The sequence below is a fragment of the Haemaphysalis longicornis genome, unplaced genomic scaffold (genome assembly GCF_048455015.1).
Source record: "Haemaphysalis longicornis isolate Haplotype H1 unplaced genomic scaffold, Haemaphysalis longicornis Haplotype H1 scaffold_1, whole genome shotgun sequence".
Taxonomy (NCBI): Eukaryota; Metazoa; Arthropoda; class Arachnida; order Ixodida; family Ixodidae; genus Haemaphysalis; species Haemaphysalis longicornis.
Genome location: NW_027526203.1, coordinates 293,666,453 through 293,680,872, shown reverse-complemented (window position 1 = coordinate 293,680,872; position 14,420 = coordinate 293,666,453). Strand labels below are relative to the sequence as shown.

Below are 14,420 nucleotides of genomic sequence, written 5' to 3'. Positions count from 1 at the left end.
TCTAGACTGGGACACCACAGCATTTCCTTCTCAAAGCAGTCCCGGTGAGTGAAGCGCCTGCTAAATGTGCTGTAGTGGCAGTTGTGTCGGTAGCAGCCCAAATTTTAGCGTCATATTTCCGTATGGATATGGCGAGTCAGTTGAGGCCTCGCAAACGAATTTCCCCCGTGAACGACGCTCTTCTGCTTGGCGGCCCCAGCGACGTCCGTCGCCGGCCAAGCGGGACTCATCTCTCACTGGCCACCCAACAGGGCCTCCCTCACACCAGGCACTCCGAGCAGGCTGTCTCTAAGACCAGAGGCAGGGCGTGGGTGTCCAACGAAATCAGCATGAAAAAAGACCACTGGAGGACGTCATCTACAGACGGTAGTCGATTGATAAGGATCCTGTCGCCACAGTCAGTAATTTCAGAAGCGAACGGTGCAGAGGATATTCTGTGAAGGGTCCAATGGCTGTTTCTGCACGAAAAAAGTGTCAGAACTCGACCATTAAGAGCGCAACATGGTGCTGAAGGTAGCACATCAATGACTGAAAATTGTCATCTGGATCGGCCCATACATTCCGAAGCGATAAGACGAAAAGGGCGGGAGGGGGGGGGGGGGGTGTTGCTGTGGTTTGTTTTCATGTTTACTTCCGGCTTCCATGACGGCGATGTCGTCTTGAGCATACCGTCCAGTGCGTTACTATGCAGAATCTCTTAAAGACAGTCGCTTTGATCACACAGTTAGGGAAGAACACCGTTATATTGTGGGCTGGCAAGAAGCCTATTATTTGCCATATGATTTATGCGGGCGTATCGACACTGGAGCAAGAAGCGTTAAGCTTGCCATTTGGATGCCGTATGTTGGCATGAATCTTAGGTTGGCATGAATCTTCAGACCTCATATTGTTTTTAGGACACCATGCAGTTTGGACAATTTAAAATGTCAAATTCGATATCTTAGCTGCGACGTGTGGGACAAGCTAATAGGTGAAGTTTGTGTAGCAGAGCTCCTGTCAGAATGGGCGTTTTAGGTGTAGTTCTAGTGAAGCTGTTAACCGCTCACGTGTTGATTCCGGAGGGAATTCGATATTTTGCCCCTACTGCATGTGCTTCGAGAATGTAGGCTGACCTTAGTTGAAACACGCCGCACAGGCGCTGAGGACCAGCGATCAACTAACTCTAGCACAATGCCTTTTGGCAGCTTCGAAGTTCTATTACAGGCACTGCAGTCTGACTATGAAAAAAGACAAAGGAAAAAATCGCCGGAGGAAGTTTATTTGAAACGGCTGTGTGGAGCCCCAGGTAACGGAGGAAAATGCATGCGCACAGCACCGTACTGTGGTCAGTGCACGCACCGGGCCGGCGCCGGCTGCACTATCTTTCTCGCCGAGTTCGGAAAACGTGGCAGGCCAGCTCCACGGTCTCAACGACGGTTCCGGCCGTTGGCTGGTTTGTGACTGCGTCGCTGATTTGACGTACGCGGAGCACTGGCGACCGAAACAGACGAGCGGCATTGATTTGGTCAGGCAGCCAGGCGGTTGACAGGCACCAAGTGCCAGGTCGCGATGGGCCGCCGAGCTGCGGCGCGGACCGCGCCATCGATCGGCGCAGAGGCACGGGGGCACCACTTTTGCACCGCGCATGCTCTCAGGATCCCTACGTCACTTCCGAATTCGGCAGCACCTTTTTCTCGTTGCCCGGCTCTTCCCGAGCCACTGGTCTCAGTGAAACTTCCGGCTCGCCGCGAAGTTCCTCGACGTCGTCTCCGGCGAACCGGCCACTGTCCCACGACGGGACGCCGTGCGAGTCGCGCAGGTCAGAGCCGTGACACCTGCAGACCCTGCGTCAGCCGACTAGTCGAGAGACACTGCTCGGCCAGTGAGCAGCCGATCAGCCGGCGAGCGCACTCGGCCGTCCGGCCCGTCGGCTGCCCGGCCACGATCACACCGGCCGCTTCTCCGAATCATCGTGGTGAGCCCCTTTCCTGCCCACATGTAGTGAGGCTGTCTTCGCGATTCCGTCGCCGGCGACGCCGTTGTACCAGCGATGGCGGCGCGCACAGAGCCTGTTGCGGCAACCGTTAAGTGTCGAAATAGACCGAAGAAAGGTGCTCTCCCCCTCCCCGCTGGGCTTCCCGAGGCGATGCAGATCGCGGCCAGGCTTAACGGAGAAACAGTGATTGATTGAGCCAGTCACGGGAGCAGCTGGTCTTGGTCGCTAGACGACGCCTAGGTAAGGAGGGCTTTCGTCGGCCTCGCGAGGACTGCCTGGGCAAGGCTGCCAGCGCGCAGCCTTCTCCAAACAGTCCAACTTTTTCGCGCTGCGAACCTGCGCTCGGGTCTCGGGGGCAGCATCTCGAGCTGAACGATCGAGACCGCAATTTTTGAATGAGACAGCGGGTTCTTTGGGTCATAACGGATGCGGCAAGCCGTTGTGACAGACCTGGGCTTGAATCATGGTTTCACGCCGACGTTATGAGTACTAACGGCGGCAACGCACTCGCTTAGGGTACGATCAGCCAATTTTCGCTCTATCTCCTCGTTCGTCTTTGTGCTTAACGCTTACACTGATGCGCGGTGCGAGTCTTACTCCATTTTCTGTTTAGACCTGGCGGTGGTAGGTCACGAAATGCCACTCATCTTGGACCAAAGGACTACTGCACTCAGGGAAAAGACGCCGAGAATCCAATTTTTGAACGTCAACGCGCAGCTCATTTGGAGAGACCTGTTTCTAGAGTATCTGTCAAATGCGTGGCAACGAACAGTCTTGATAAAAAATAAGCTAGTAGAACGAGTTATTCGTGAACTACGACCTGTGTTTGTTGTGGTCGGCTTATTGATGAAACTACGACTACGCGCTTATGTATTGATTACTAATGCTGTGCATTTCACGATGAAATTTTACAAGTAATGTATTAGTGGGACAAATTCTATTGGTGTTATAGTTTCAATTACAACAGAATTGATTTTTGCTGGCTAATATTAAGGAAACGGGAGCACAGCTAATATTTGAGTGTAAAATCTTTCATTACGTTCAGGTTCACAAAGAAGGCGCTTCACAACAACGCACTCGATTGACAAATACATGCAGCCAACGATAAAATTTCGGCGAATGACGATGTCGAGCATACGATTTGACTCAATAGTTCGGTCTGCGCTGTGGCATCACGCAGTGCCAGCGTGACGGCGTTCTGCCTTGCGCTATGCAACAGCGCGGATCACATTATTGAGTTTCAAATGGTATGCACGTTGCTGTCATCCGCCGAAATCGCTTTGTTCGTGGCCTAGACAGGTCGCTCAAATTCATTGCAGTGAAGCTGAACGACGGGATTGCCTTAGAGGGTAGGTTATGAACTAATAGGAGAGGTGGATGAACACCGGACAGGTTGCTCGCGCTGATGGCAACCACGAGAAGGAAATAAGAGGTACAATTAGGCTGAACGAAAGTGCATTCGGCAGGCCCTCAGAAGTAATAAACACTGGGCTACCTCTGTCACTCAGAAGAAAGCTATACAACCAATGCCACCGGTGACGACATATTAATCGTGAACTTGGGGACTTACTAAACACATGCAATGAAAAGTGAGGTTGGCCCAAGAAGCCACGGGGGTACGAATGGCAGGAGCAACGCTTAAGGATAGTAAACGAGCTTCTCGGATTAGGAGAAAACTAGAGTGGAAGACATTGTAGCTCAAATTAAGAGAAGGAAGCTGAGTTGGGTTAGCCTTATGTAATGCGGAAATCTAACAACAGGTGGACAACCACGATAACAGAATGACTAGCGAGAGACGGGAATGAAGTAGGGGAAGAGAGTTAACTCGATGGAAGGGTGAGATAAAACATAGAATGAATTTTCACAGGTATGAGAGGAGAAGTCGGAAGTTGGTGGAGACAAAATAAAATTAAGGGGTTTAACGCGCCCATGTTACAGCCGGGTTATGAGACGCGCCGTAGTGGAGGGCTCCGGATTAGTTTTGACCCGCTGTGGATCTTTAACGTGCACCGAAATCTCGACACGTGGGCTTTTTGCTTTTCGTCTCCATCTAGTAAGCAGCCACAGCTGCCGGTGTGGAACCCGCGCCCTTGGGCTCAGCAGCACAACGCCTTAGCCACTGAGCCGAAGTCTAGAAAAAGGCCATCATCCCGCAGTGCACATAAATAGGCTGATAATTATGCTAATGGCATGTTTTTGCTTTGCATAGTTGATGAAAGCACTCCATTCTGGAGTTCCGCTTTTGTCACTCCACTTATCACATTTTTTTTTATTATGTGGGAGCGAGCTGTGCGAGCAAATGAAGAGTCAAAGTGGTGCGAATAAGTCCACCTGCTGAACTAACCTCTTTAAAAGAGAAATCGGCACCTCAAGACTCTATGGAGAGACATTAGGGTCTCGCATGGTAAGATAAAATTTGTGACCATAACACGTTGCGGTGCGACTTGGAGCCCACTGGGAGAGTAGGAAAAACCCAGTGAACTTGGGGCTCACTGGAAGTATATACCAGTGTCTCTGAGCCAAGATTACCCAGCGGTGATTCAGTAACTCATTCCTGTAGAATAAGAGAAATCGGCACCTCAAGACTCTATGGAGAGACATTAGGGTCTCGCATGGTGAGATAAAAGTTGTGACCATAATACGTTGCGGTGCGACTTGGAGCCCACTGGGAGAGTAGGAAAAACCCAGTGAACTTGGGGCTCACTGGAAGTATATACCAGTGTCTCTGAGCCAAGATTACCCAGCGGTGATTCAGTAACTCATTCCTGTAAAATAAGAGAAATTGGCACCTCAAGACTCTATGGAGAGACATTAGGGTCTCGCATGGTGAGATAAAATTTGTGACCATAACACGTTGCGGTGCGACTTGGAGCCCACTGGGAGAGTAGGAAAAACCCAGTGAACTTGGGGCTCACTGGAAGTGTATACCAATGTCTCTGAGCCAAGATTACCCAGCGGTGATTCAGTAACTCATTCATGAAAAATTCTCCGCGCTGTGTGCGACGAAAACACAATGTAGGATGCACTCGCAGTAAATAGCCGAGTGGAAGAATCGTCTATTTAAAGTAGGCTTGGGCTTGTTAGTCGGAAAATGGTATTTGCTACCATTACAATTGGCCCTCAGTACTTGTTTTCTACTCATGCTAAAAAATACAACGCGTGATATAAGATGAACTGTGAATTCCTCTCCCGGCTTCTTTCTGGACCTCTGTACAACTGCTCAGAGAGCAGCACAGTGATATGGTTGCCTGGGTGCGAGTGATTCATGCTTAAGGCAGGGTGCGAATGAAGATTTATGATTAATGCATTATGTTTGACGTACAATTCCGCGGGCTCACAGCAGCCGCCAGATGTTTTAGGCGAAATGGAAATATATATCATTTGAGTACATCACACCATTTTCACTACAAAATGCTCCGAATTAGCGTCCTTCAGAGCTTTCTGGGTAATTGTCATTGAGCAGGAAACCTCACTTTGTTGTTAACAACGCGTTTCAGAAATGGTTTTGCTGGGCTCGAGACAGATGGACTCGATAGGGCGGGAGTTTGCTGGAAAAAACACTTTTGACGATAAATTACGCAGAAGTCATGCAGATATTTACAACAGATATTATTTGCAGATATTAGGTATGTATTGAGGTGACATTTGCTGTAGGCGAAATATGGCATTGATAAACTTGTTCTACAGCGTTCTGAAAGATGAACCCAATGTATGAAATGTATGAGTATAAATAACGCGCATGAGGAGAAAAAAAATCTGAGACGGCGTGTCTATATCCAAATTGGGCTAGTTGGGAGCTTCTCGCCGAGCGCCAAAATCTTCGCGCACGTATACAGCTTTCGCATCTCGCCAGTCCATTCCAAAGATGGGCCTACCAGAAGACGGGATTGAAACCGCATCCTCGATCTGGCCAGCAGAGCGTCACAGAAGCGCGTCAAGAGAATGACGCAATCGAAATAACCGCATCTCTGGACGCCCCCTGTTGAGCAACAGAGAGTAGCGACAGCCACGCATTTACAGATTGTTCCAATAACCATAGACGGAACCTGAAAAAAAAAAAAGAAAAAAGAAAATGTCGATACGCCCTTTTCCGCGCCTGCGTATACAGGACGGGGAAACTCGAATACGATCAAGCTTTGAAATGGACGTTTCAAGTCGGCTTTCGCGCGCGTTTCACTCCGCTTGCGCCGAGGGGGGCCCGATGAAAAGGTGGTGTGCGCGAGCTGTCTCTCGGCGGGAGACATGAGGCGCAGGAGCGCTCACACCTTCAGCTGCGGACGTCGCGGGAATCAGCGTCGCAACGCGGTGGAATCCGCTTAGCCGGCGCTCGGGTGTGAAATGGCAGCCGCGTTCCGCAATCGCAGAGCACGGCGTCGCGCGGAACGAGATTGCGATGGAAACTCGGAGCAAGCCGCTTAATCGTTACCATAGGGCCGCCGCAGGGCAGCTCAGGCCCTGGCAGCCCCTAGCAAGGCTACTGGCGACGCACCAACCGCTTCCGCCATGCTCATGTTCCTCTATGAGCTTTCCAAGATATACGCACCCGTTACACAGACAGCGCGAGCGTTACGACTACCCTCCAGAAGAGGGAGTTCGAAGAAAGGTTTATTAGGAGGCGGCCATCGCTGAAAACACAAAACTAAATGTCTTAGGGCCCAACGAAAATGCCGTGCACCGTCAACGTCTAGCAGCTTGCCGCATTTATGCCCGAAAGTACAAAAACGTTGACGTCTTTGGGATTCAGGCTCAAGAACGCCTGGTGATTTCTATGAATGTCTAGAGCTTCTCCTGGTGCGATTCTTAGCCATGGTGGAGCTTCGGCGCAATAAAGTAAGCATTTTTTTCTTCACCGTACCAATGCAGCTCCAGCCTCTGTTATAGTTGCATGGAAGAGAGAGCGAAGGTGAGGTGGGCTCGTCCAAATTGCGGTCATATGCGGTATCGGCTATTGACGGGCCGTATTTTAAATCTGAAGTGCACCGGACGATTGAAGCTCAGACGGGGAAGCTCCCCGTATGCTCCATTGAAGCTCCATTGTCTGCCATCTTTTACTTGCTATGCCAAGTGGTTACGTTAAAACAAGCGCTGTTAATGCGGAGGTTGGACAGGTTGACTATTCTTGTTGCGAACGGAGGGCATGCACAAGAAACTTGTAAACTGAGAACTCAAACCGCGCAGCTGATTCTCGCTGATTCCGTCGCATCACTTCACTCAATCAAGGTTACAGATCCCGTTTTGGTACAAAAGCATGGGTTTTTATTTAATCTTCGTTTAATTCGACCTAGGTAGAGCGGCCCCACAAGGCCTGAATTAATTAGTTAACTCTTGCAGCAGAACAGCGCTTCTACCTGGGCGGCAATTTGACTCGCACTGTTGCACAGAGCGCTCCCAGAGAATACGAAAGAACGACTTCACCTACCTGCGCAATAAGAGATGCTGAAATAAGGTAGTTTTTTCTCGGTAGCTCTCCCTAACCGACAAAACTGCTAGTGATAAGAATCACCTATGATCACCTACGTGCTTCACTGCTGGGGGTGAGGCAAATGGGTAGAAAGCGCGAATAGTGGGCAGAAAAAAGAGGCAGGAAAAACGAAGAAAAATTCGTACGCCTCGTTATATCGCGTGTGGGACGGTAGTGCTTCGAGTATTTTCGAGCAGAGCACCAGCAGTTAAAGTTTTCATACGCGTAAAACAAAGTGATATATAGCACTTACTCTGCTTCAATGGGTGAGTGTGGGATTCTGGAGCAATCGTTAACGTATCTCTTCGTTCATATTCTATAGGGCCGCCGGCCTGCAGTGAATAACCCCAAGAGCCGACGTAATGGGCAAGAGCGCTCCCGGTGACTGCGAAGGGTCATAAATTGAAAGGCTGGCTGACGAGGCCGCCACAGCTATTATTCGCGTTTCGGACCGGCAAGCATTTCGGACGCCCACCGGGATGGCCTCTTTCTGCGATTGCGCCCAGCACCTGTCGGCGGAAAAGAGATTATTGATCGCTTCTCGAAATTGTTCTGCTGAGGGGCATCATAGGCGAGGTAGCAGCGGATGTTGCGCGATGGGCCTATTTTGTCATTTCGTTCAATGTTCCAGAGGAAAAAAAAAACGACAATGGGCTTCTGCGACTGCCGTAGCACAAAAGCATTTATTGAGTAGTTGGTGAAAAAAGATGAGACAGAATCGCTGCTCGCGATTTCTATGAAATGCGAGAGCGAAATCGTGACGCCGCTTCCTGTCCAGCGGCACCTCTCCTGTAGGCGGTTGTCACTTCCAAGGCGCCTTATCTAGGGAGTGGCATGTAGCCGAAAAATCGGCCCTCGCCCCAACCGCTGCCCATTTCAGAACCCTTTAGCAGGTTTTAGTGATGTTTCTCCCTTCTTTTGGGTGATAATGCCAGACGTATCTCGAAAACCCGGTTATGCAGCGAAAGAAGGCTACCGCATTAAAAAAGGTAAAACGAACGAATCGTTGAGTGCATGAAATGGGAACCGTGCAATGCGGACAGCAAGTGAGGGAGCAAGCAGGTCCGTATTCTGTAGTATGGTGCCCACAGCTTTTGTCTATTCTTGGCCTATTCCTCTCGCGTGTATGGGCCTAGTATCGGTATATAGGTAACGTTCTGGGGCTGTTTCGCTTCCCGTATGTCAGACACACCCTTCAGATCTGTCTAGCAACCGTCTGTCCACACGTCCTTAGCCAATCTCCCGCGGGGGTATGTGCCCCCGCCGTTATCCACCAGTGGTGGTTTTCATGACAGCCGATGATCCCCAGGATCTATATAGCAAGAGTCTACACCTTTGCCATTGGCGGTTTCAGCCGAGACAAATTCAACCAAGTGTGAACATTTATTCCCACGCCTCACTGATTCCAACACAGCGCGTATAAGGCCTGTCTATAAAACACCGAAGTGGTACTTTCATAGCAGCAAATGGCTTTCGCACGAACCGGTATCTTTCCTAGTTATATACAGTCGTCCATACGCCTAGCTAGGGCAGCCTTTTCGACTGTTGAAACGAATTCTGTGAGGGCCACCTTAGACGGCAGATCAATGCCTTCTCCGAGGCAGAATAAGATAAGTGCGCAACTTCAGCTGAGCCGGCGGACAGTCGTTGCTCATGTTTAGCTTCTGTCATTATTTTGTCCTTTTTCACCATCATTAGCGCCTCCGTATTTGCGAAGATTTCTTGCGAATAAGATTGCAATGATGTGTAGCAAAGGTTATGGGAGACAAAAAAAGGAAAAAAAGACGAGTCGCGATCCAGTGGTTATGATTGTCGCTTCGGGAGCAGTGGGGCCTGAGTGCAATCTTCAGTACTGACGAGTTCCTTCTAATTCAAAAGCTTTAAAAGGGCTGGTGAGCGAAAAAGCCGGCTTCGGCATTGTCCTTCGTCTGTGGAAGGCTCCTGAATTCCCAAGTGTTCCATTGCGCGTGTCTCGGGAGGAAAAAAAAAGAACGCAAAGCAGCGCGGTTATTAGCTGTGACGCGTTCCATAGCGCCTGTATAAAAAAAAATGAAGCAGAGAAAATGGCTTCGCGGTACACCGTGCTTCGCGGTCATGCGCAGAGCCACGTGGAAAAGCGGGGAGTGCCTCTCGGTAAGCCGCTTCAATTTCAGCATGCGGCGCGCCAAGTTTGCGTGGCGCGGAGCGCCCTGATGTGTTCAATTGGGGAATCAGCGGAGTTCGGTTGGGCATTAGAGCTTTTCAATTTATAACACATATAAAGAGTGCTTCCGTGTTCTCAGAGTTTTCATTTCTACGTCTTTGCTCCAAGTGTGACGCACGCAGAAATTTTTGAAGATGGCTTCGGTACTGGTGACGGCGTTGCAGGTTTCTGAAAATCAGCACTGAAGCGCCATAACAAAACTGGCGGCCACAGGCCCTAACAGCTAGCGTAGTGGCTGAACTGGTCAGTTCCCTCGCTAGAGGTCGTGGGTTCGATTTCCTGCCGCGGCGATGCTTTTCTGCTGGTGGCGAAATACAAATGTGTGTATATGCGCAAAATTTCGGCGCATCTAAATTAATCAGAATTGTCTAAATTGTCTAAGACTGTCTAAATTAATCAGAAGCCCTCCGCAACAGCGCGCCTCGTAAGCCAGGCACCAAATCCGAGCGTTAAACTCCAGGCGTTAATTTTTTATTTGGTTTGTACAGTTGTCGTCAGTTTTCTGCCACACTGAGCCATTTCGTGTAGGAGTTTTAAGGTAGTGTTGCTTTTGGTAAAGGGAATGCTTGATGAAACGAATAGGCTTATAAGTTTGATGATGCTAAGTTTGATGAAACAAATATGCTAAGTTTGAAGTTTGGTGAAATGAACATGCTAAGTATTCAACACGTGTACGTCACTCCACTTTTTATGTCCAATTACGAAAACAGAAAGCAACTGTCCTTGGTTTTACCTAGCAGAGCGGGACGTTCCATACCACGCTTCAGTGTCTTATGACACCCACTCTCATTGTCAGATGTTCCACCATGTGTGAGATAACCGCTGAGATAAGCGGTTTCTATACGTTAATCGATCCCTGCCTGCAGTTTTTGCCAAACCAGCTCTCAGAATTTGGTGGTAATTGTTCACCGATAGCTGTTGTAACAGGAACCTGTAAGTGCCACAACGTGTCTGTAACGCGCATTTGATTCAGGTCATAGCTGCATTTCGCGCCTCGCTTTAAACGAGAACTACCTGCTTTTAATGACAGTAGCATTTTGGGGTGGAAGTAGCCGAATAACGTTACGCCTTGCTCAGGGACACAAGTGACCGCTCAAGAGAAGCACAGCTTTTTACCTGGCTTTTCATAATCCCTTCTGTTGTGAGCTGTCGGTATTCGATTGGGCGACATTTGGTCCGTCTCCCTCTATCGACCGCGTGCGCGTGGCAACTTGGGCAGTCTTCAACTAAACTGATCATGGATTGATTGATAGGTGAATGAATGGCTCCGTAATTTATCTACGGCAGTACTGCTCATTATTGCTCACGCAATCCCTACCTTCCCGGCATCAAGGGCCTCGCGCTCTTTTCTTTCTCCGTCTCGATCGGCAAAGGCGTCGGCGCCGCGTTGCACAGGATGTGGCATGCATAGTCCGCATGATAGAATGGCTGCAGTGGAGCGAGTTGTTCCGCAGCCGCCTTCTTTCGTCCACGAAAATGGCACAATGCACCAGCTTTAGATATATTTATTAAAGCGAAGCTTTCTATGTATTGCTGATGAATGCCGCAAAAACCGAACAAGAATTTCTGTTGTACGGCAAAAAACTTTGTTGTGACAACGGAAGTCCTGTTGTTACGAAAAAGCCATCTGTGGTAATGGCGAAGTCAATTTTCTCAACGACAAACATTCCTGTAGTCACAACAGAACTGCCATTTACGCTACTCTTCACAATGGGCAATAACATACACACCACGTGCAACTAGTGATGGAACATCAGGATTACGGCAAGACAGGAATTCAGCACTACCGAACATGAAAATCAGGATAGGAATACGACACACGACAGAACATCAGGATCACGACACGACAAGAATACTACAACACGACAGTACGACACGCGAAAATACAACAAACTACAGAAATTTTGTTGTCTTTCTCGACTGGGTGGCGTTCGAGGTTGCGCTAAAGCGCACTGTAGGAAAGTTAACTTTACACAGTGGCTTTCACAAAACGATGACGATGACACACGCAACGCCAAGGAGGGCGCGCGGGGGGTAGTTTGTAATTTTTTCATGTGGATATCGGAATTCGGAAACGCCTGAAAAGAAGGTGAAGAGAAAGAGGGTTGCCCTCTAGAAGACTGCTCCTAAAAAAGTAGTAAGCGCCGAAGTCATGGCTCAGGGGTTAAAGAAGTAAATGGTTGTCGGAGCCGCGCTAGCTACCGCCCACACTTGCACGATACGCCTACATTACGTCGCGCTTGCATTGTATGCAACGGCGCAGATCAAATTTGTCGGGTTAAGTCGTATGCTTGGCTTGTCATTGGCGTAATTTTCCAATTTTTTCATGACGAATAATCACTTAGCAGCGTTTCGATGAAGCTGACTTAAGGGCACTATTTAATGTAGTCTCCCATATAAAAATGTCCCTCAGCTCTGTTCCTTTTTTTTTGCAACAATAGTTAGCTTCCTTTCAAGGACAGCCAGTGACGAAGTGTTGGGCGTCATGACACACTGCAACGTTCTTCAACAGCGCCCAGAAACCTTCGTTGCACAGCCGGCTGCATAGATAATGAATGACGAAAAACGCTATGAATTGTTTAATAAAGATGAAGCAAACGGTAGCATTGCAAATCCTTCGTCTGTATTGCAAATAAGCGTAGCGTCAGCGGCTATCAATTCGCCGTTTTTATTTTTTATTTATTTTGAAGCGACACACCTCGCACCTCACATCCGGAGCGATGTGAGCTGCCCCGTACGTCTCCCTCAAAGTGTACAAAAAAGAACCTTCTAGTTTTCCACCTCCTACCCACCCCAGTGTCCCAAGCTTTGTGTTCTCATCGCAATAAATGCCGTGATGCTCACCTCACTCCAATGCGGTGTTTTGCTTACGCGCTGAATAAAATATCGTCGGCCACGCACGCATATACACAGGCGTTTCCTTTGCTTCTCTCGTGTGTTGGTACGTTGTTCTTCTTCAGTTTTTTTTTATTTCTTCAGTTTTTTTTTATTACGGTAAAGCCCTTTTTTTTGGCGGCCAGTAGTGGGACAATGCTTCGATATAGAGCTCGGGGAAACACGCCTTCTAGGCCGCATAGATTCAATCTAAATGTTGTTTACGTATCAGTACCACCGGCTGCCAAGCTTCGGGCTCGTCCGTGACACTGGGAATCCATAGGCGGCCAATTACACTGGCGGGATCGCTTGCCGGCACTTCGGCGGCGGCGCTATTGTGAAGGCAACAAAGTCCTGTGTACAAGTTTATGGTAAAACAATTGTCCCTGAATATTGCATGGGTCAATCCGGCTACTGCGCATGTTCTGTGCCTCACCGATCAAAGTGCGCGAGGCCTGTTCAGCATATGGACTACCTGAAAATGCAGCAATGTTTATTCAAACTTCTCCGTTTTCTTTACTGCTTGCCCTGAAGAGGTCGGGTATGCGGTCAAAAATACCAAAGACGTGGCAAAAGGGAACAACAACAACAACAAAAAAAATAAGGGGCAGCTGAGAATGTTAAAGAAGTTTTTGTTTTTTGGAAACTGCAGTAAAAAAAAAAAAAAAAAACAGACGCGAGGAAGGCGTCCCTAGTTCCCGTGCACAGCCCTTACCTAAGCCGCTGCCGTCAGTTTTTGTCTGGAATCTTCCCAACTTAAGCCTTCCCCTTTCATAGAAATCCGGCAGCTCAACACACGAGGGACAAAGGCTTGATTTGAAGCGACGTCGGCGAAATTCTATTCGCACCTTTAGTGGCTCGTTCCTTCGTGTTCTTCCCTGTTTCTCTCTTGTCTTCTTTTTTTTTTTTCTTTGTCTCGCATCTTGCTGGTATTGTTTTTGTGTCGGCACGCGGTGTTCTTCGAGGCGGGCGGTGCCGGCGTTTCGCGTTGATAGGCTTAGGTCGTTACGGTGAGGGCAGAGCTGCAGCGCACTAGGAAGCCGGGGAAAACAAAAGGTGGCAGGCGTGGCCCGTAGTCACGTTTTATCTTCGCAAAGTCGCGCCAGTTGACCCCGATAGCTGTCGGGGCCGTTTGGCGGACACGGGTGAGCAAATGAGAGCAAACAGCGCTTCGATTTAAGCCCCTTGCTCTTAGTCAAACACCTTCTTCTTCTTCTTCTTAAAAAAAAGTGATAATAATGGGTTGTTGGAATATTTGCTAAATTTTGCGTAACTGCAGCGTTAGTAATGGTCACAAACTCGGGCATGCGGTACGTATATGTTATTAGATTGTTTTCTTGTTGTCGATGGACCGGCGATAAAGAAAACCCGCGAAACTGCAGCCAAACAGTTATGTTTCTCATTCAGTCTCTTTTCCGAGGCCTGGAAAACTGGGTGAAATTTTCAGCAAATGAACAAAAGTGAAGGAATGTAACTAGACGAAAAGTTGGACAACAGTTTAACTGAACCACGTTGGCTCCCAAATGGAGCGTTTGTCATGTACTAAGCCCTTGCTCGAACATGCACCTACAGTCCTTTCTATCCGACTGTACTGGCTGATCGGGAAGAGGTACAGCGCTGCTTTGTTCAATTTTTCAGTGGGATTCGCTGTTCGATTTGCCGGAAGTGGGTGGTGGCCGCGTTCGCCTGCACTCCCAGAAAGAGCAGAATAGCAGGTGCAAGAAGGTGCACAAGCAGACGAACAGTGCAGGCTCGTTCTGCGCGACGGCTGTACTCGCTGTGAACTGTCGTGAATCCTACCTACAATCGCTATCATCAGTTGCTTCGCGTTCATCTAGTTTTCATCCCTGGATTTCCCGGCAAGTGGCAAAAACCAACTAATTCGTTTTATTACGTATGCAACGACC

The 14,420-nt window shown here is 48.8% G+C and overlaps 1 protein-coding gene across 1 annotated transcript in view; it reads left to right on the top strand.

Annotated features, from left to right (window-relative positions):
* The first annotated feature begins 1,730 nt into the window (after window positions 1–1,730).
* The window catches only part of LOC144148209 (putative G-protein coupled receptor CG31760), a 249,170-nt gene continuing 236,480 nt past the window's right edge, over window positions 1,731–14,420 (top strand). The window contains exon 1 of the mRNA XM_077679793.1: window positions 1,731–1,954. The gene's annotated coding sequence lies outside the window, so the exon portion shown is untranslated. The remainder of the gene's footprint in view (window positions 1,955–14,420) is intronic.